At 42.8% G+C, this 20273-nt stretch overlaps 1 pseudogene; it reads right to left on the bottom strand.

The window, feature by feature from the left end:
• Window positions 1–1029: 1029 nt before the first annotated feature.
• LOC124031078 lies at window positions 1030–13111 on the bottom strand (annotated as a pseudogene).
• Between the last annotated feature and the right edge of the window lie 7162 nt (window positions 13112–20273).

Here is a 20273-nt window from a genome sequence, read left to right as displayed (position 1 = left end):
TTTCACAGGTGCAGCTTTTGCATTTCAGTTCCTTTCAAAGTTCTTGGTTAGATCCAAGTGGAAGTGATTTTATCTTGAATTGAGGAAAGCTCGAAGACGTGGTCAAGTCCTCTGCTAGATCAGAGTGCAGCTTGAGAGATTGTTCCATATTGAATGAATGGGTAAATGTGATTCTTAAACTATTAGCTGTCGCCGCGTCTAACTTCCGATGTAGTGAAAAAAACAACTTGCAGCTGTAAAAACGGTTGTTTTGAATTTAGATTTACTGCGCAAAAGTGCCACCTTAAAAAAATGACCTTTAACTAGGCAAGTCAGTTTAAGAACAAATTCGTATTTACAATGACGGCCTATCCCGGCCAAACCCAAAAGCCGCTGCACAACTCGGGAACCTCTAAATCATGAGTTGGCTACAAATAGCATGGATACATTTCAGAAGAGATTCAGAGATACAAACTTTATTTATTGAAACAAATACTTAAATTTATGAAATGTAGTTTTACAGGAACTGTGCACATTAATCAACATTACTGTAGAAGTGCCAGTTTTAGCCAGCCAGCTAAAACTCTTATGTAAACAAAAAAAAGCCAGAACCTGATTACAGATCAGTACAACTATTAATATCATTCATCGGATACGTGGAATATGAGAGAAATACATGTGACATCCATAGTAAAATGGTACAACTTAAGTATCATGTATCTATGTACAGAAAGTGTATTCATATGCATAATAAAATGGTTTATCAATGGCGTAATTAACGTCCATAAGCAGGTGGCAAAAGGTAAGAAATAAAGGCATCAGTTGAACTCAGTTGCCATTCAATTAGCTTTTTGCTCTAAATGTTTGCCAGGTAAATAGTAAATTGATAAAGGATAGTGTATCTTCAATGCTGAATGGTCGATTGATGACAAAAAGAATACTGGTACTTATTCTGATCCTATGAAACAAAAGACCGGTCCAAATTCCTGTTGGAATTGAATTCCCAATTCTGAAGAAAATTACGTTCATAACAGAATGACACCGACAGGATTAACAGTATAAATCTTTATTTATTAACTTCTACAGAGAAACATTTTCTTTTAGAAAAACAGTTTAGAAACATTTTTCATAGTACTAAACAGATCCGTACAAAATAAAGCTAACTCTGAATTAATGTTCAAAACAGTAGCTCTTTCACAGTAAAAAGGGTGGCACTATTTTAGCATTGTGGTCTGTTACTTCCTGCCTTCAGTTGATCTTTTGTTGTTGCCCAGGTAACATTTTGAGGTCAATGGTATAAAGCCTCAGGCCCTCTTTCATATTATGCCTGGTCTCCCTCATCTCATATCTGCACCAGGTCCATTAGTGTAATACATTAATGAATAAATAGGGCTTTGTGGACTGGGGGCAGAGGTTAGTGTTCCAGAGAGGGTGTGGCACTTGGGGCCCTCTCCCTAGTCCTACACCTGACTGATGAGCTCTGACTCGTCACCCACAAACCACTGCTCCGGGGTCCCATCCGCTGCCTTCTGGAGGACCCGTCTCTGGGGAGCCTGCAGGCAGAATAACAAAAACAGGGAACATTTATTTCAATGTCTGGTTTGTCAAGTCTACCAAGTCAGTACTAACAGAGTTATACTTTTAAATATCACTAGCAACAACATTATTGGAAGGTCACAGTATGGAAAGAAGGCAACAAAGTAGATCCGTGCCTACAAGCACAATGAAGTTTCTGCTTGTGTTTCCCTGCAACCCTTCTGGGCCAGGAGTGACAGCAGAGACCATGTCCTCAGCTGCTATATTACCCAGTTCTCACAACACAAGGAAGTTGGAGACACAAATGTGAAGTGAAAGGAAGTACAGTACATAGCACGGTGTGGTATAACTTCACCATTTAGAGCTCCATAATGAGAAGGGCATAAACGTTCAAACCAAAAAAAACCTAATTTGAGTTCAGCCATTATGTTTTTAGCAGCTGATCCACAACAAGGGTGTGGTGTTTTTCTTTACAGTGAACCACACTATGACTCAGTGACATTGCGTGATTTACTTTCTGTGATCAGAACCTCCCCTCGAATATAGAATAGTCACCACTACTACTGAGAAATATTCAACCCAAAAGCTACTGAGAAATATTAGATCCACAACTGTACTACAGCTGTATTACCATGCGATGTAAATCATCGCTGAAGAGTAAAGACAGTAAAACGATACAGGAATGTGGCACCTGGGTTTTACACTTACGCAAGACCTTTCCCAAGCCTTGCCCTCTGGAGAGAATCTCAGGATACCAATTGCCTCTCATATTATAACCATTTCAATGTCTCAAGATCACATTGCCTCCATAGATCTTCTTAAACAGTATCAGCTCAAAAGATGACAAATAATTGTTGTTAATATAAGTGGCCGTTCTTTATCAGGCATTTTGAGGTTAATTTTAGATTGATAAAGTATGTAACGAAATAGGCTTTGTCCTGAAGCGAAACTCAGGGTCATTCGCAGCGTTTTATGACGCACAGTGTGCGAGTTATCTGTGAGGCTGACAAAACAGCAGTAAGGAGGCCATGGGGTGGGACTGGAAAACCGTGTATGTCCCAAATGGCTCTCTATTCCCTATATAGTGCACTATTTTTTCTTTTACCCGGGCCCATAGGGCTCTGGCCAAAAGTAGTGCACTATGTAGGGAATAGGGTGCCATTTCGGATGAACACAAAGTGTATCATGCTTCTACAACTGCATTGCTTGCTGTTTGGGGTTTTAGGTTGGGTTTCGGTACAGCACTGAGATATCAGCTGATGTACGAAGGGCTATGTAAATACATTTGATTTTGATTTGATTTATCATGGTTTCTCTCTCTCAATGCAATTTAGTGAGCGTGAATATTGCCCTTGGACAATGGGACCAGAATAAAACGATATTGTGTGAACAGTGGTTCCTGAACAATTCAAAACAACCATTGGAAGTCATAAAACGAGCTGAAACAAGGATCATTGAACAGTTGCATTTTGTCCAATGACTCCTTTTGTCACAGTGTGCTTACTAGTTCATGGAGGTAATACTGGAGGTATGCACACATGACTGTAAGTCGCTTTGGATAAAAGCGTCTGCTAAATGGCATATATTATTATTATTATATTAATACTTGTTTGTGTGTCAGGTGTGATTGCCAAACTCACACAGTTCAGTAGAACACAAAGTAAGTTGGCTTGTAAGTAACTGTATTTAGATATGGCACAAGCTTCTGAAGCTAAGCAGGGTTGGTCCTGGTTGGTCCCTGGATGGGAGACCAGATACTGCTGGAAGTGGTGTTGGAGGGCAGGTAGGAGGCACCCTTTCCTCTGGTCTAAATATCCCAATGCCCCAGGCACATTGCCCTGTGTAGGGTGCCATCTTTTGGATGGAATGTTTAATGGATGTCCTGACTCTCTGTTGTCAGTAAAGAGCCTATGGCACTTATCAAAGATTAGGGACCCTGGTGTCCTGGCTAAATTACCAATCTGACCATCATCCCCAGCTTCTAATTGGCTCATTCTTCCCTGTAACTATTCCCCAGGTTGTTGCTGTAAATGATTATGTGTTCTCTGTCTACTTACGTGGTAAAATAAGGATCAATTTAAAAAAAATATACTCCAGTGATATTCATTATTACGGTGGTGCTGACAGTAACTCCACAAAGGCAATAATTTAAGATGGGGCAACTACATTGTAATCATGTAGTGAGTGAAGTGCTGTCGTGGCTGTTTACCTGTTCAGGGTACTTGTGGTGGTGGGAGAGAGGTGACTCGTGGCCAGGTACGTTCCTCACCCTGATCGCAGTCTGTCGGTCGAGGGAGTGAGGTCTGAACTGGTTGCGCTGGTGCCATGACTTGAGCTCCTCGTTTACCACCTGCCGGGGGGAAGCCTCTGGAGGGGTGGTGGGGGTACTCTCTGAGTGAGGGGGCGCGGGACAGTCTGACGTGGGGGGAAAGGGACGTGAGAGCCCGCTGGGGGTGCACAAGGGCCTCCTCATACCAGTGCTCATATCGGCTGGAGTGACAGGGGGGCGGAGGGCCGTGATACAGCCTGGCCATGTCCATCTCTGAAGGGTAGACCATCCCGTGGTCATAGTAACCCCTGTGGAAGCTGGGGGTGGACTGATGCTGGTGATTTTGGTAGAAGCCGGGGCCTGGGGGGGTAGGCCATCGGTCCATGATTGTCGTTGGAGCTGGACTGGTACCTATAGGTGGGCTGACACTGCCATGGCAGGTCACGACACAGGGAGCTAGTATAGGATGGGGCAGAGTGTTCAGAGTTACTGTTCTCAGTCTCAGAGCTGGAGTGGTAAATGTGGTTTCTGTAGCCTCCCCTCTGGACGGGGGACTCGCCTGGAGACGTTACCACATATTCCGTAAGTAGCCTCCTGGGAACACGGGTACGACCCCTGTTCTTATCCAGGTTCAACGGAGGCTCACTGTTGGGAAGCCTGTAAAATATCACAAAGAAGCATTACAAACTAGGCCAAAACCGTACAAAATGAAAATAATTTGTAAGATAATGTGAGACAGTTTCAAGATTTAAGCAGTGTGGGGACAGTGTGGATGAAATATACAATGGTGGTGCTGTGTGACTGTGATATGGGGTTGTCTTACCTACCTTATTTGAATGAACTGACTAAGTTGCTCTATAAGAGGGTCTGCTAAAATACCAAAATGTTTAAAAAAATGTAAAAAAATGTGCTGACCTGAGAGAAAACTGACGGCGAAGGTGCATCTCTGGGGTCGAGGGGGCGCTGTTTGACTGTATTGGGCACAGTCTGAGATGGGAGAACTGCAGGGGCAGAGCAGTGTCTTCATAACAGGCTTCCACTGGAGGCAACACAGGGGTCACGGCTGGACTATTGCAGAAAGGTAACATGGACAGGAAGGAGAGATAACATCTTCAGGGTTTAGTCATTAACCCACTTATCATTCAGATGGAAAACAGGCCATGAAGGGGCCAAATCAGTGCATGTGCTTTCCATGCTTAAACCTGTTCCATGTGCCCTTATCTCAGTCCATTTGCACTGCCACTCAAAGACAAGTTGTGACTGAATCAGAATGTTCCAGAGTAATATCCTCCCCGAAATAACAAGGTACACCTTAATGCCTACTTTAGCAAAACCACTTCAAAAGGAACTCATTTTTAAAATATCAAATGGAGTTCAAGTTGCAGAGAAGTGCTGCCAAAGCATATTTTGTATACACTGAGGATACAAAATATTAAGAACAACAACTTTTCCATGACAGACTGACCAGGTGAAAGCTCTGATCCCTTATTGATGTCACTGGTTAAATCCACTTCAACCAGTGTAGTTGAAGGGGAGGAGACAGGTTAGAGAATGATTTTTAAGCCTCGAGACAATTTAGACATGGATTGTGTATGTGCGCCATTCAGAGGGTGAAAGGACAAGACAAAAGATTTAAGTGCATTTGAATGGGGTACGGTAGTAGCTGCCAGGTGCACCGGTTTGTCAAAAGGACATCCAGCCAACTCGACAACTATGGGAAGCATTGACGTCAACATGGGCCAGCATCCCTGTGGAACACTTTCGACACATTGTAGAGTCCCTGCCCTGAAGAAATGCAACTCAATATTAGGGAGGTGTTCCTAATGTTTGGTATACTCTGTATTTGAGTTCAACTATGAAGCTTAGAGCACTACAAATGCATTAATTCAAAAAGTCAAGGCAATCTTACATGAGGCTACATAATGGCTTGTGTATAAGAGGTTTCACCAACCCGTGAGGCTTCCATTATGGCTATTCTTGGGCTTTCCTGTACAATAAATTCAAGGGTAGCGTTGATATAAAATTACAGGAGGCACGCTGGGTTCTCCCTTGGCCTTTACCTTGACTTGCTGCTACAAGAGTGTGACTTGTTCTTGGTTTTCTGGTAAGGCTGGTCCAGACTGGACTCAGTCCAAGGGGAGTGCTCGATGGGAGGGGCCTCCAAATCCAGGTTGGTGTTGAAGCTGGACTGTAACTCCTCCAGAGTTGGAGTAGTATGGGTTGGTTTGTGGGGGCTAGGCCCAGGGAGGTGTGAGGGGTCTGGGGGGGGCTGGGGAGGGTCTGCTGGTCCTCCTGGGCGAGGGGCCTCCAAGGATGGTTGAGATGCCTGACTGATCAGCTTTTCTGGAGAAAAATATAAATAATGAAGTTAAGACAGTACTCTGGTGCCATTGTCAGAGCATGTTTATCTATACAACTTTCACAAGAGTCATTTTTGCTTAGTAACGCTCTAACCTTCATCGAGCAGCGCCGAATCGGACAGAGAGCTATCATCAGAAGTGCCCTGATCTGGAAACAAAAGCAAAGCAAACAACCGTATTAATCCACGGGAATGGCACTGGAATTACATACCTCTCAGATCAGAGAGGAGAGATGTTAATGTTGTTTTATTAGTCGGCCAGTAGATCATCACTCACCTCTCTGTGTGCTGATGCAGCCTGGCCGTGGTGAAGACCGCCCGTGCTGTAGGTGCAGCTGAAATGCTGTCTGCAGTTGTTTGACTTTCTTCTCCTCACGCTTGCACTGCTGTAACTGGCTTGTCTTCTGCGCCTTGCTGAGGTGTTCCTCATGGTACAGTCTTCGGGCCGCTTTGTATATCTGTAGCTGAAGAGATAACTCAGCTTCCACAGAATTCAGCTCTGAGTCCTACAAAAAGCAAAAAAAAGGACGTTGGGCAGAAGTGAGTGGTTGAACATCATAGATCTCTTCCTGGCTCTTACAATGGCAGAAGCCTGACTAATGACGATTGGTGTCAAGGAAGGTAGGGCGATGGGTTGAATTGAGAAATGTAATTTTTCCCTAAGGGGAACCACAGGAGTGGCCTTCAGTATTAAGTACACCTGTGTGTGGGGCTTTACAACCACTGTTTAAGGGAGAGTCAGTGTAAATGACAATAGTGTCCATGTCCAACCCCTGTCAGGCTCTTTACCACTGCTCCATGTGGGATGCTCTGCTCGTCTTGTTTGAAGGCCGCTCCGATGCGTTGGAGAATTTGAAGCGGCTTCTCCCCAGGCAACACTGGGTAATCTGCAGACAGCCGACCAGTTAGCTCCTATATGACATGGAAAGAAGGCACCAGATTTAAGTCAAATGTGTTGAATCATATTTTAATGCAACACAACAAATCATGTGCTGTATGTTAATATACAGTGTACTCCAACGGTATTGGGACAATGACACGTTTTGTTGTTTTGGCTCTGGATTCCAGCACTTAGGCATTGTATCATTTTAAATCCAGTGAGGTTATTAAAGTGCAGACTGTCAGCTTTAAAATTGTCATCCATATCTAGTAAACTGTTTAGAAATTACAGCACTTTTTGTACCTAGTCCCCCCATTTTAGCAGACCAAAAGTATTGGGACAAATTCACTTGTGTTTATTTAAGTAGTCAAAAGTGTAGAATTTGGTCACATATTCCTAGCACAAAATAATTATGTCAAGCTTGTTCGTCTACAAACTTATTGGATGCATTTGCTGTTTGTTTTGGTTGTGTTTCAGATTATTTTGTGCCCAAAATAAATTAAATGGTAAATAATGTATTGGGTCATTTTGCAGTCACTTTTATTGTAAATAAGAATGTTTCTAAAGACTCCTATATTCATGTGGATGCTACCATGATTACGGATCATCCTGAATGAATGATTAATAATGATGAGTGAGAAGGTTGGACGCACAAATATCATAACCCGAAAATGCTAACCTCCCCTGTTATTGTAATGGTGAGAGTTCTTGGGAGTATGATATTAGAGCGCTTGTAACTTTCTCACTCATTATTATTCACAATTTATTCAGGACTATCCGTAACCATGGTAGCATCCTAATTAATGTAGACGTGTTTAGAAACATATTATATTCTTCTTTACATAAACGTGACTTCAAAATGACAATACATTATTAATCATTAATTTCTATTGGGCACAATATTATCTGAAACACAACCAAAACAAACAAGCTTGATGTAATCCGTGCTGTAATTTCTAAATGGTTCACAAGATATCGATGAAAATACACTCAAATTATAGCCGACAGTCTGCACTTTAACCGCATAGTCCTTGTTCTGGAGTACAGAGTCAAAACAAGAAAAATGGTCACTATCCCAATACTTTGAGCCCACTCAGTTGGAAAATAAGAAAATTATGAGAGGACCACTATTACTTCAGAGGTAATATGTCCCCATTCCCCTCAAATCAACCAGGTTGATGAACCCTTATTGAGTTCATTTTGAAATATTGTACAAAAATCTTTGCTTCCCAAATGACACTTTAGATCATTCTCAAGTGTCAGTTACGCAATGCTGCCTTTCCATAGAATCCTACTTTCATAACAAATTCTCAGGGCCTCACCTGCCCCGTGAATGCAACCAAACTGGCCTGCCCTCGAGCTAAACCTATATTCAACCTGAACGTGCGATAGTGCATATTATTTATTTCATTATCCCCCCCCCAGACAATAGTGTTGTTCATGATCTCAGCCGCTGTCGTGTTCCTGAGAGCAGGAAGAGGAGTTATCAGAGCCTCCATCTAGGCAGCACACCTCGACAGGACAAGTCCCGACAGGAGAGCCGCGCCCAATTGTCAACAGAAAAGAATGATCAGACCTGGGCGGCGTCTCAAACGGCACCCTATTGCCGACATAGTTCTCTGGTCAAAGGTAGTGCACTATATAGGGAATAGGGTGTCATTTGGTACACCCCTCAACAGCAGCTGAACAGGGGACTGGCTCCCCCATAGCTCGTAACGATGACGGATGGCACAGTGACATTCTTAGGGCTGAATTTGTTTCTGAGACAGATATGAGAGATATAATCTAGTGTGGTATAATAGGGACACTTAAGGTCCATTGGCTGCCTCTCACATCCCAACAAAGCAGCCTGACTGAAAGAGAAGGGAACAGTAGTGTTCTCATTGGTCAGGAGCGCCAAACCAAATAATATTTTCAGCTCAGACTAGGCAGCCTTTATTGGCTAAGTAGTTTGATTGCCAGGCAATTATTGATTAACATCTCAAAAGAATATAAAAAACACACACACTGTTCTAGCTGGTATCACTTTAGTTTATAAAGCCGCTCTGCCTTTGTCAGGTCTTGAATCACATCACTCCTCCATCTATTCTACTATCTATCTAAATAATGTGTAACTGTAGACATGTTTGTATTGAACCTTTATTTAACCAGGCCAGTCAGTTAAGAACAAATTCTTATTTACAATGACAGCCTACCAGGGAACAGTGACCAGGGGCAGAATAACAGATTTTTACATTGTCAGCTCGGGGATTCGATCTAGCAACCTTTCGGTTTCTGGCCCAACACTAACAACTACACTACCTGCTGCCCTATCACAGTATCACTTATGGGGAAATCCACACTGATATTATGGTGAAAACGATCTGAACCCTGATGGAGTGGAGAGTGTATGTGCTATATCCAGGGGTACTCACAGCCTCTCGGATGCAGAGTTTCTTCAGCTCCAGTAGGCAGAGCTCTAGCCGGTCCTCCAGAGACTGATGCTTGAGCTTGACGGCCCGGGTATGAGTGATCACGTCCTTCATAATCGTGAAAGGACTATCAGGGCCTTGGACACACAGTGACAAAGAGGCTACTGTAAGGTCTCAGGGTTGAAAACAGCAAGGCTATAGATAGCTGGACACAATCTTTTGGCATGCTTACAATTGGTAATGCTTGCTTGTCAATTTCATATGGTTGCAGCTGTATCCCACAGATAACCCAACTGGTTGGGGAGAATAAACTGTGTCCAAATTGAGAAAAGGTGGCAATACAAATGCAAACAAAAATGTTGCTCCAATCCTGACTTGTTTCTGCCCACTCCTGAGCAGCAACGATCAAGATAATGAACCCAGATGACACCTACAGTAGACAAGACAAGGTTATTTTGAGAGATAATGAGTGTCTGTACTTGTACTGTTGGGCAATTTCACGGTAACAGAGTGACACTGAGACTCAGGTTTTTCACTTTCAAATGTACGTCAAACAAAAACCAATGATTGGAAAGTTAAAACTATACAACTATGCAGAATGACTAAAATTCCCACTGTAAATTGTAAGTAAATACATTTTCTGTGGAAACTTAAAAGTATTCTTTGTGCATAGAATTTTATGGTTTGTTTAATTTTGCAATCATTGATTTATGTTTGACATACATTTTAAAAGTCTCACTCTGCTACCATGAAATTGCCCTGTTTTATTGATCTATACTGAAACTGTCATGAAAGTGTGATAGGATCAACCTGTGAGTGAAACCAAGGCGATTAGCAATGTGATTGCTCTACTACTGGAACAGTTAGGCGTCTCTCCAGCACTGCCAGTGACCACTGACAACTGGTTGCATCCCAAATGGCACCCTACTCTCTACATAGTGCACTACTTTTGACCACAGCCCTAGTAGTAGTGCACTATATAGTGAGTAGAATGCCATTTGGGACACACCTCGGAGTTCATTTACAGGACTAATAATGACTCCAGGCCAGTTGCATTTTGTGTGTCACATACTTTCAGAGATGATCTGTACTGACAGACAGCAGAGCAAGCCACCGGAGGTGTGACGGAAACAAAGAGGTCACACTGTAAATGCACCGGAACGGCAACCATGCAGGAGAAAATAAACAGTAGAAAACATGCCAACAATAAAATGTATTCTGTCTGTATGTATAATCTCCCATTGTGGGAAGCAGACAGCGTGTGACTAAATTACATGTGGTGAAGAAAGTGACCAGCAATAGCTTAGCTACTGATTTATAGAAATGATTGGTAGTGGCAACTGCATTTTCTTAGAAATGGAGCACAAAATAATAAATAACAGGATTCTAAACCACTTTTGAATAGTGTGGCTTGCTGGCTTACTACTTCGTTATAACTGGAACACAAATAGGTTTCTAGGCCACAACCCATGGCATATCAAGTTTGAAAGAATGTTGACTAATGTCTCACTACAGGCATCCCATTATAGTGAATAACTGTTAGTGTCATCCAAGTTGAAAGGTATTTGGTGGCTTGATGCTTACCAGAGTGGAGAATGATGCCACTGATCTCTTCTTTGCCCTCCATGTAAGTGGGTCAGGTGGTATTCATAGGGGGGGGGGCGGGTGGCGCAAGGGAAAGTTCACTTTCACAATGCCCTGCAGAATTACACAATTATGTTCATCTTCTTCAACGATACAATATACTTTATTGTCCATCTGCATGAAAATTTGTTTTAAAGTCAGAATGCAAATAGAGCACTTCTATACGGTCTCATTACACTACAGAGAGTGATTCCATTTAATAGTACTAAATTGTTGCTTTTCAGCACAATTAGAATATCTCATTTTAGACAAAGTTAATGGGATCCATCCACCATTGAGTGATTAGACTTCTAACAAAACACTTAACCCTTCAACCATGAAAGTCACAGGGGTCAAACCAAATTCTCAGAGACTTTGCTCAGGAAACAATGATGCTTAAAAGGGCCACTCTTCCCATTACTTTGAGCCATTCCCTCCTGTTATGTCCTGTCAGCACAGCCTCACCAGGGTTCAAACCAGAGTGGATTCCCACTGTGACCATCTAACTCACAGTATAAGTCCTGAATGGCACCCTAAAACCTATATAGTGCCCTACTTTTGACCAGGACCCATAGGGCTCTAGTAGTGTACTATGTAAGGAGTAGGGGGCCATTTGGGACACTAACCCACACTGGTCTTCCTCAGGTGAATGTTTTGCCTGCAGCTAATGGGCTGGCTACTTTAGGGAGAAGTTGAGGAATGCCTGAACACAGGAGAGGAGAGGCCAGTCCAACAACAATTAGTCTTATTCTTTTATAGGCCTATCTTAAAGACTACCAAAAAAATACAGACTTAAGAGTCTGGAATAATATCTTAATGTCCTCCAGAACTATGAATTATCAAGTAATACAATACAAATTAATAAAATTATTATATTTGACTCTGTGCCAATTTAATCTTGCTCCTACTCCAAATTGTCTGTTGTAATCTCAAATAAATATTGGAACCTACATGCACATGTAGAACGCTGGTGACCAGATGTAAGTCTCCACCTAAGCTCAGCATTACTCAATAGCTACAAAACTTTCTTGACATCCTTTCACTAGAGCTCGCCATGGCTTGTGTGAACAGCGCCAAGGAAAGGACATTAGATACATTCAGTAGAGCAGTCAAAAAAGGTCAAAAGCTTATTATGAGTTCATGTAATCATGTTTAAATTCATCAACTGTATTTTGAATATCTGTATTGAATATTGATGTATGCAGGCTGACTTTATTCAAGTGTCCCTTGTTCCTCCAAACAACTGTAGAAACAGAGGAGTTATCCATTATGTTTTGTTTAAAGCATTGATAGTGCCTTCAGAAAGTATTCACACCCCTTGACTTTTTCCACATTCTGTTGTTACAGCCTGAATTTATAATAGATTAAATTGAGATTTTGTGTCACTGGCCTACACACAATACCCCATAATGTCAAAGTGGAATCATGTTTTTAGACATTTTACAAATGAATTAAAAATGAAAAGCTGAAATGTCTTCAGTCAATAAGAATTCAACCCCTTTGTTATGGCAAGTATAAATACTTTCAGGAGCAAAAATGTGCTTAGTAAGTTACATGGACTCACTGTGTGCAATAGTGTTTAACATGATTTTTGAATGACAGCCTCATCTCTGTACCCCAGTCATACTCTGTATGGTCCCTCAGTCAAGTGGTGAAATTCAAACACAGATTCAACCACAAACAGGGAGGTTTTTCAATGCCTCACAAAGGGCACCTATTTGTAGATGTGTCCAAAATTTAAAAAAGCAAACATTTAATATCTCTTTGAGCATGGTGAAGTTGTTAGTTACACTTTGGATGGTGTATCAATACACAGTCACTACAAAAGATACAGGCATCCTTCCTCTCCCAGTTACCAGAGTGGAAGGAGGTCAATGGTGACTTTAAAACAGTTACAGAGTTTAACAGCTGTGAAAGAAGAAAACAGATAATGGATCAACAACATTGCAGTTACTCCACAATACCAACCTAAATGTGTTATTTTTACCTTTATTTAACCAGGCAAGTCAGTTAAGAACAAATTCTTATTTTCAATGACGGCCTAGTGGGTTAACAGCCTGTTCAGGGGCAGAACGACAGATTTGTACCTTGTCAGCTCGGGGTTTAAACTTGCAACCTTCCAGTTACTAGTCCAACACTCTAACCACTAGGCTACCCTGCCACCCCATGACAGTGTGAAAAGAAGGAAGCTTGTACAGAATAAAAATATAACAAAACATGCATCCTGCCTGCAATAAGACACTAAATTAAAACGGCAAAAAAACAAAACAATGGTCTGTCTGCCCTATATAAAGGATCCAACCTGGCAGAGGAATAAAAATAGCATTGTGAGGAAAGTATACCAGTTTAACTTGAGGATCAGGATGTTGACAGCTGTGCCATACAGAAAGCCAATCCTCAGTAAAAAAAAAACACAACAGCCCACTTGGATTTTGTCAAAAGGCACCTAAAGGTCTCTCAGACCATGAGAAACAAGATTCTCTGGTCTGATGAAACCAAGATTGAATTCTTTGGCCTGAATGCCAAGAATCACACCTGGAGGAAACCTGGCACCATCACTATGGTGAAGCATGGTGGTAGCAGCATCATGCTGTGGGGATGTTTTTCAGCGGCAGGGACTGGGAGACTAGTCAGCATCGAGGCAAAGATGAACGGTGCAAAGTACAGAGAGATCCTTGATGAAATCCTGCTCCAGAGCGCTCAGGACCACAGCCAAGACAATGCAAGAGTGGCTTTTGATAAGTCTCTGAATGTCCTTGAGTGGCCCAGCCAGAGCCCGGACTGGAGAGACCTGAAAATAGCTGTGCAGCAACACTCTCCATCCAACATGACAGAGCTTAAGAGGATCTGCAGAGAAGAATGGGAGAAACTCCCCAAATACAGGTGTGCCAAGCTTGTAACACCTAAGAAGATGCAAGGCTGTAATCGCTGCCAAAGATGTTCAAACAAAGTACTGAGTAAAGGGGCTGAATACTTATGAAAATGTGATATCAATTTTGTATTTTTTATACATTCACAAAACCTTCCAAAAAATTAATTTTGCTTTGTCCTTATGGGTAGATTGTGTGTAGATTGATGAGAAGAAAAAAACACAATTGAATCCATTTTAGAATAAGGCTGTAACGTAACAAAATGTGAAAAAAAGTAAAGGGGTCTAAATACTTTCTGAATGGATTGTAATGCAAGGAAATGAGGCTTGATTGTTGTTCAGTGACCGAATATCCCAAACTATCCAACGTGCAGTGGCAAATATAAAGAAAGTTATTAATTGCACTACAAATAAAGATGAAATTGAACATTCTCTGGTATTGTCTTACTGGTAATCCATGTACTGAAAAAGGTTGATCAAAGTGATACACTTGAGTGTCAATAGAGATAGCTCTGAATTCAGTCAAATTTCAATCAATCAACTTCACAAACAGACAGCCTAAAACCCCAATGAGCTAGCAATGCAGAGGCAGTGGCTGGGAAAAACTCCCTAGAAGGCAGGAACCTAGGAAGAAACCTAGAGGAACCAGGCTCCAAGGGGTGACCAGTCCTCTACTGGCTGTACTGGTAGAGATTTAGAGATATATATATATATATGCCATTTAGCAGACGCTTTTATCCAAAGCGACTTACAGTCATGTGTGCATACATTCTACGTATGGGTGGTCCCGGGGATCGAACCCACTACCCTGGCGTTACAAGCGCCATGCTGTACCAACTGAGCTACAGAGTACATGTGGCCATTTAGGCCGGATTCAATCTGTCCACTGATGTTCTACCAACCAAATGTTAACTTGGTTGACCATGTCCTTGAATCCAAGTCAGACGATTTGGTTGCTTCAGATAGAGGCCAGTTGGTGGAATGACATGATCCTGGTGACATGACCTTGATCCATACACCATTGCTGCGTTCAAGACAACTGGGAAGTCAAGCTTTTACAGGGAAAAATAATTTTGCATGGTCATCCAACTTGGAATTCTAAGTCGAGAACTCGTCCTCTTTCTAGAGCGCTGACTTCCCGGCCTGAAGATCACTGACGTCATGATTTGACCTATTTTTTTCAGAGTTCAAATGCTGTGTTCAAAATAACTGGGAACTAATGAAAAATATTAGGTCAAATCATGAGGTCAGTGATCTTCAGGTCAGAGCTCTAGAAAGAGGCCCGAGTTCCAGAGTTGGAATTGCCCAGTTGTTTTGAAGCACTGAAGTCGTTGATTTCCGAATTCCCAGGTGTTTGAACGTGGCACCAGTCGTATTAGTATGACACATACTTCTTGCTATACAGTCTAGGGAGCTTCCTGTGATTGTCGAGCTGTTTGTGAAACTTCCACGTCATTAAGACTGCAATCTCAGTTCGGGCAATGATTGACAGAGAGAAAAAAAGCAGGGCTTTAATTGGCTGATGCAACTGTGTGCTGAAGGCTTATTGACAACAATGCGTTTATTGTCCCGAAACTGCTTGAATCCAAAGGCAATACACTTTTAGCGCATGAGGCATGTGCGAAAAGATTATAGTGGAATTCATTTGAAATCTCATGTCTATAGTATGCAAGGCACGTTAGGTTTTGTGGAAACGCTAGGACGATAATTATAATTAGGGAATTCTTAATATACAACATGGAATAAACTTTATCATAAAACTCATGACGCGTGGGAACAGAGGCATAATTTATTACCCGAGACTTAATAGGGTATTCATGAGTAAAATACTAGAACCTCCGTAATATTTATAAAGCCAAATGATAAAGTATACAAGACAAAAGACAAAGCCTAAACATTTCAACGAAACACGGATGTAGACTTTAATCAGGAAACGATTGATTCCGCGCATCTCCCCAGGTCGCTTGCATGAAGCATAAAGACTGTATAACAATTGAGACAATAGTCCCCCGTCACTTTCAAGAAACTGTTTAATCTAACATGTCTACACGACCTCCCACACACTTCCAATAGCCATGGTTACAGAGTCAACTAAAACGAAGATGTTACATTTTCATTAAAAGGGCATTACGCACTAAACGCTCTCTTTTCAATCCCAACGAGGTTCTCCTAGTAGAGGATAGAGGACAGGGGATTCCAGCAGAATGAATGAAAATCAACCCAGTTTTAAAAAAATAATTTAACGTAACCAAAGTATTTCGACTGTATAAAAAGAGTTAAAATCTGATCATTTCAACTGAACACCTCGGAAAGCATGTTGCGTAAAGTTAAAGCGCTTTAAAAGAGCGTGCACTCACATTTGCATCAATATGGTTCAAAAGTCGACTCTTGAAAACTGCCTTACCAATACTATTCTCGTATTTCCCACTTGAATTGAAGTGATTGAAAGGCGAACTGCCTTGATTTGAAGTAAGGTAGAAGAAGGACGACTCACACTCAAAAGGGGAGTGGTCCGCAGAGGTGGTACCAAGTCACTATGATTTGAGTCACAAGGTTCAAGTCCAGTCCTAAATAGAACGGGTCGAGACTCGAGTAAAGACTAAGTCGTGTATTCTAAGAGCAAGTAAAGTCGAGTCCAGTCACAAGTTAAAGTCAAATATGAATTAAAACAAAAAAACAATGACTTGTTCAACTACAAATCTGTCTATTTACTGAGGCTTCCAGGCAGCCCTTTCATTATTTTGTCTGTACATTTTATGTGATAATTAATTTTAACAAATTCCAAACGTAACATTCATCAGTAAATTATCAATTTGTACCGAAGCCACTCCAGCGTTGTCTTGGCTGTGCTTAGGGTCGTTGTCCTGTTGGAAGGTGAAATGTCACCCCAGTTTGAGGTCCTGAGAGCTCTGGAGCAGGTTTTCATCAAGAATCTCTCTGTACTTAGCCCTGTTCATCTTTCCCCTCGATCATGACTAGTCTCTCAGTCCCTGCCGCTGAAAAATAACCTCACAGCATGATGCTGCCACCAACATGTTACGTGTTATTTCTTACATTAGTACCCCAGGTCATCTTAGGTTTCATTACATACAGTCGAGAAGAACTACTGAATATAAGATCAGCGTCAACTCACCATCAGTACGACCAAGAATATGTTTTCCGCGACGCGGATCCTGTGTTCTGCCTTACAAACAGGTCAACGGAATTGATTCCATGCAGCGACCCCAAAAAACGACTTCGTAAAAGAGGGAAACATAGCGGTCTTCTGGTCAGACTCCGGACACGGGCACATCGTGCACCACTCCCTAGCATTCTTCTTGCCAATGTCCAGTCTCTTGACAACAAGGTTGATGAAATCTGAGCAAGAGTAGCATTCCAGAGGGACATCAGAGACTGTAACGTTCTCTGCTTCACGGAAACGTGGCTCACTGGAGAGACGCTATCCGGGGCGTCGCAGCCAACGGGTTTCTCCACGCATCGCGCCGACAGAAACAAACATCTTTCTGGTAAGAAGAGTGGCGGGGGCGTATGCCTCATGACTAACGAGACATGGTGTGATGAAAGAAACACACAGGAACTCAAATCCTTCTGTTCACCTGATTTAGAATTCCTCACAATCAAATGTAGACCACATTATCTAACAAGAGAATTCTCTTCGATTATATTCACAGCCGTATATATCTCCCCCCAAGCAGACACATCGATGGCTCTGAACGAACTTTATTTAACTCTTTGCAAACTGGAAACCATTTATCCGGAGGCTGCATTCATTGTAACTGGGGATTTTAACAAAGCTAATCTGAAAACAAGACTCCCTAAATTTTATCAGCATATCGATTGCGCAACCAGGGGTGGTAAAACCTTGGATCATTGTTACTCTAACTTCCGCGACGCATATAAGGCCCTGCCCCGCCCCCCTTTCAGAAAAGCTGACCACGACTCCATTTTGTTGATCCCTGCCTACAGACAGAAACTTAAACAAGAGGCTCCCACGCTGAGGTCTGTCCAACGCTGGTCCGACCAAGCTGACTCCACACTCCAAGACTGCTTCCATCACGTGGACTGGGACATGTTTCGTATTGCGTCAGATAACAATATTGACGAATACGCTGATTCGGTGTGCGAGTTCATTAGAACGTGCTTTGAAGATGTCGTTCCCATAGCAACTCTAAAAACATTCCCTAACCAGAAACCGTGGATTGATGGCAGCATTCGCGTGAAACTGAAAGCGCGAACCACTGCTTTTAATCAGGGCAAGGTGTCTGGTAACATGACCGAATACAAACAGTGCAGCTATTCCTTCCGCAAGCTAAGCGTCAGTACAGAGACAAAGTAGAATCTCAATTCAACGGCTCAGACACAAGAGGCATGTGGCAGGGTCTACAGTCAATCACGGACTACAAGAAGAAACCCAGCCCAGTCACGGACCAGGATGTCTTGCTCCCAGGCAGACTAAATAACTTTTTTGCCCGCTTTGAGGACAATACAGTGCCACGGACACGGCCTGCAACGAAAACATGCGGTCTCTCCTTCACTGCAGCCGAGGTGAGTGAGACATTTAAACGTGTTAACCCTCGCAAGGCTGCAGGCCCAGACGGCATCCCCAGCCGCGCCCTCAGAGCATGCGCAGACCAGCTGGCCGGTGTGTTTACGGATATATTCAATCAATCCCTATACCAGTCTGCTGTTCCCACATGCTTCAAGAGGGCCACCATTGTTCCTGTTCCCAAGAAAGCTAAGGTAACTGAGCTAAATGACTACCGCCCCGTAGCACTCACTTCCGTCATCATGAAGTGCTTTGAGAGACTAGTCAAGGACCATATCACCTCCACCCTACCTGACACCCTAGACCCACTCCAATTTGCTTACCGCCCAAATAGGTCCACAGAAGATGCAATCTCAACCACACTGCACACTGCCCTAACCCATCTGGACAAGAGGAATACCTATGTGAGAATGCTGTTCATCGACTACAGCTCGGCATTTAACACCATAGTACCCTCCAAGCTCGTCATCAAGCTCGAGACCCTTGGTCTCGACCCCGCCCCTGTGCAACTGGGTACTGGACTTCCTGACGGGCCGCCCCCAGGTGGTGAGGATAGGCAACAACATCTCCTCCCCGCTGATCCTCAACACGGGGGCCCCACAAGGGTGCGTTCTGAGCCCTCTCCTGTACTCCCTGTTCACCCACGACTGCGTGGCCACACACGCCTCCAACTCAATCATCAAGTTTGCGAACGACACAACAGTGGTAGGCTTGATTACCAACAACGACGAGACGGCCTACAGGGAGGAGGTGACTGCCTTCGGAGTGTGGTGTCAGGAAAATAACCTCACACTCAACGTCAACAAAACTAAGGAGATGATTGTGGACTTCAGGAAACAGCAGAGGGAACACCCCCCTATCCACATCGATGGAACAGTAGTGGAGAGGGTAGCAAGTTTTAAGTTCCTCGGCATACACATCACAGACAAACTGAATTGGTCCACTCACACAGACAGCGTCGTGAAGAAGGTGCAGCAGCGCCTCTTCAACCTCAGGAGGCTGAAGAAATTCGGCTTGTCACCAAAATCACTCACAAACTTCTACAGATGCACAATCGAGAGCATCCTGGCGGGCTGTATCACCGCCTGGTATGGCAACTGCTCCGCCCTCAACCGTAAGGCTCTCCAGAGGGTAGTGAGGTCTGCACAACGCATCACCGGGGGCAAACTACCTGTCCTCCAGGACACCTACACCACCCGATGTTACAGGAAGGCCATAAAGATCATTTACATTTACATTTACATTTAAGTCATTTAGCAGACGCTCTTATCCAGAGCGACTTACAAATTGGGATCAAGGACATCAACCACCCGAGCCACTGCCGGTGCATCAAAGCTGGGACCGAGAGCCTGAAAAACAGCTTCTATCTCAAGGCCATCAGACTGTTAAACAGCCACCACTAACATTGAGTGGCTGCTGCCAACACACTGACATTGACACTGACCCAACTCCAGCCACTTTAATAATGGGAATTGATGGGAAATTATGTAAATATATCACTAGCCACTTTAAACAATGCTACCTTATATAATGTTACTTACCCTACATTATTCATCTCATATGCATACGTATATACTGTACTCTATATCATCGACTGCATCCTTATGTAATACATGTATCACTAGCCACTTTAACTATGCCACTTTGTTTACTTTGTCTACATACTCATCTCATATGTATATACTGTACTCGATACCATCTACTGTATGCTGCCCTGTACCATCACTCATTCATATATCCTTATGTACATATTCTTTATCCCCTTACACTGTGTATAAGACAGTAGTTTTGGAATTGTTAG

This window comes from Oncorhynchus gorbuscha, linkage group LG03, assembly GCF_021184085.1.
Source record: "Oncorhynchus gorbuscha isolate QuinsamMale2020 ecotype Even-year linkage group LG03, OgorEven_v1.0, whole genome shotgun sequence".
NCBI lineage: Eukaryota > Metazoa > Chordata > Actinopteri > Salmoniformes > Salmonidae > Oncorhynchus > Oncorhynchus gorbuscha.
This window is presented reverse-complemented; position numbering and strand designations above follow the sequence as displayed.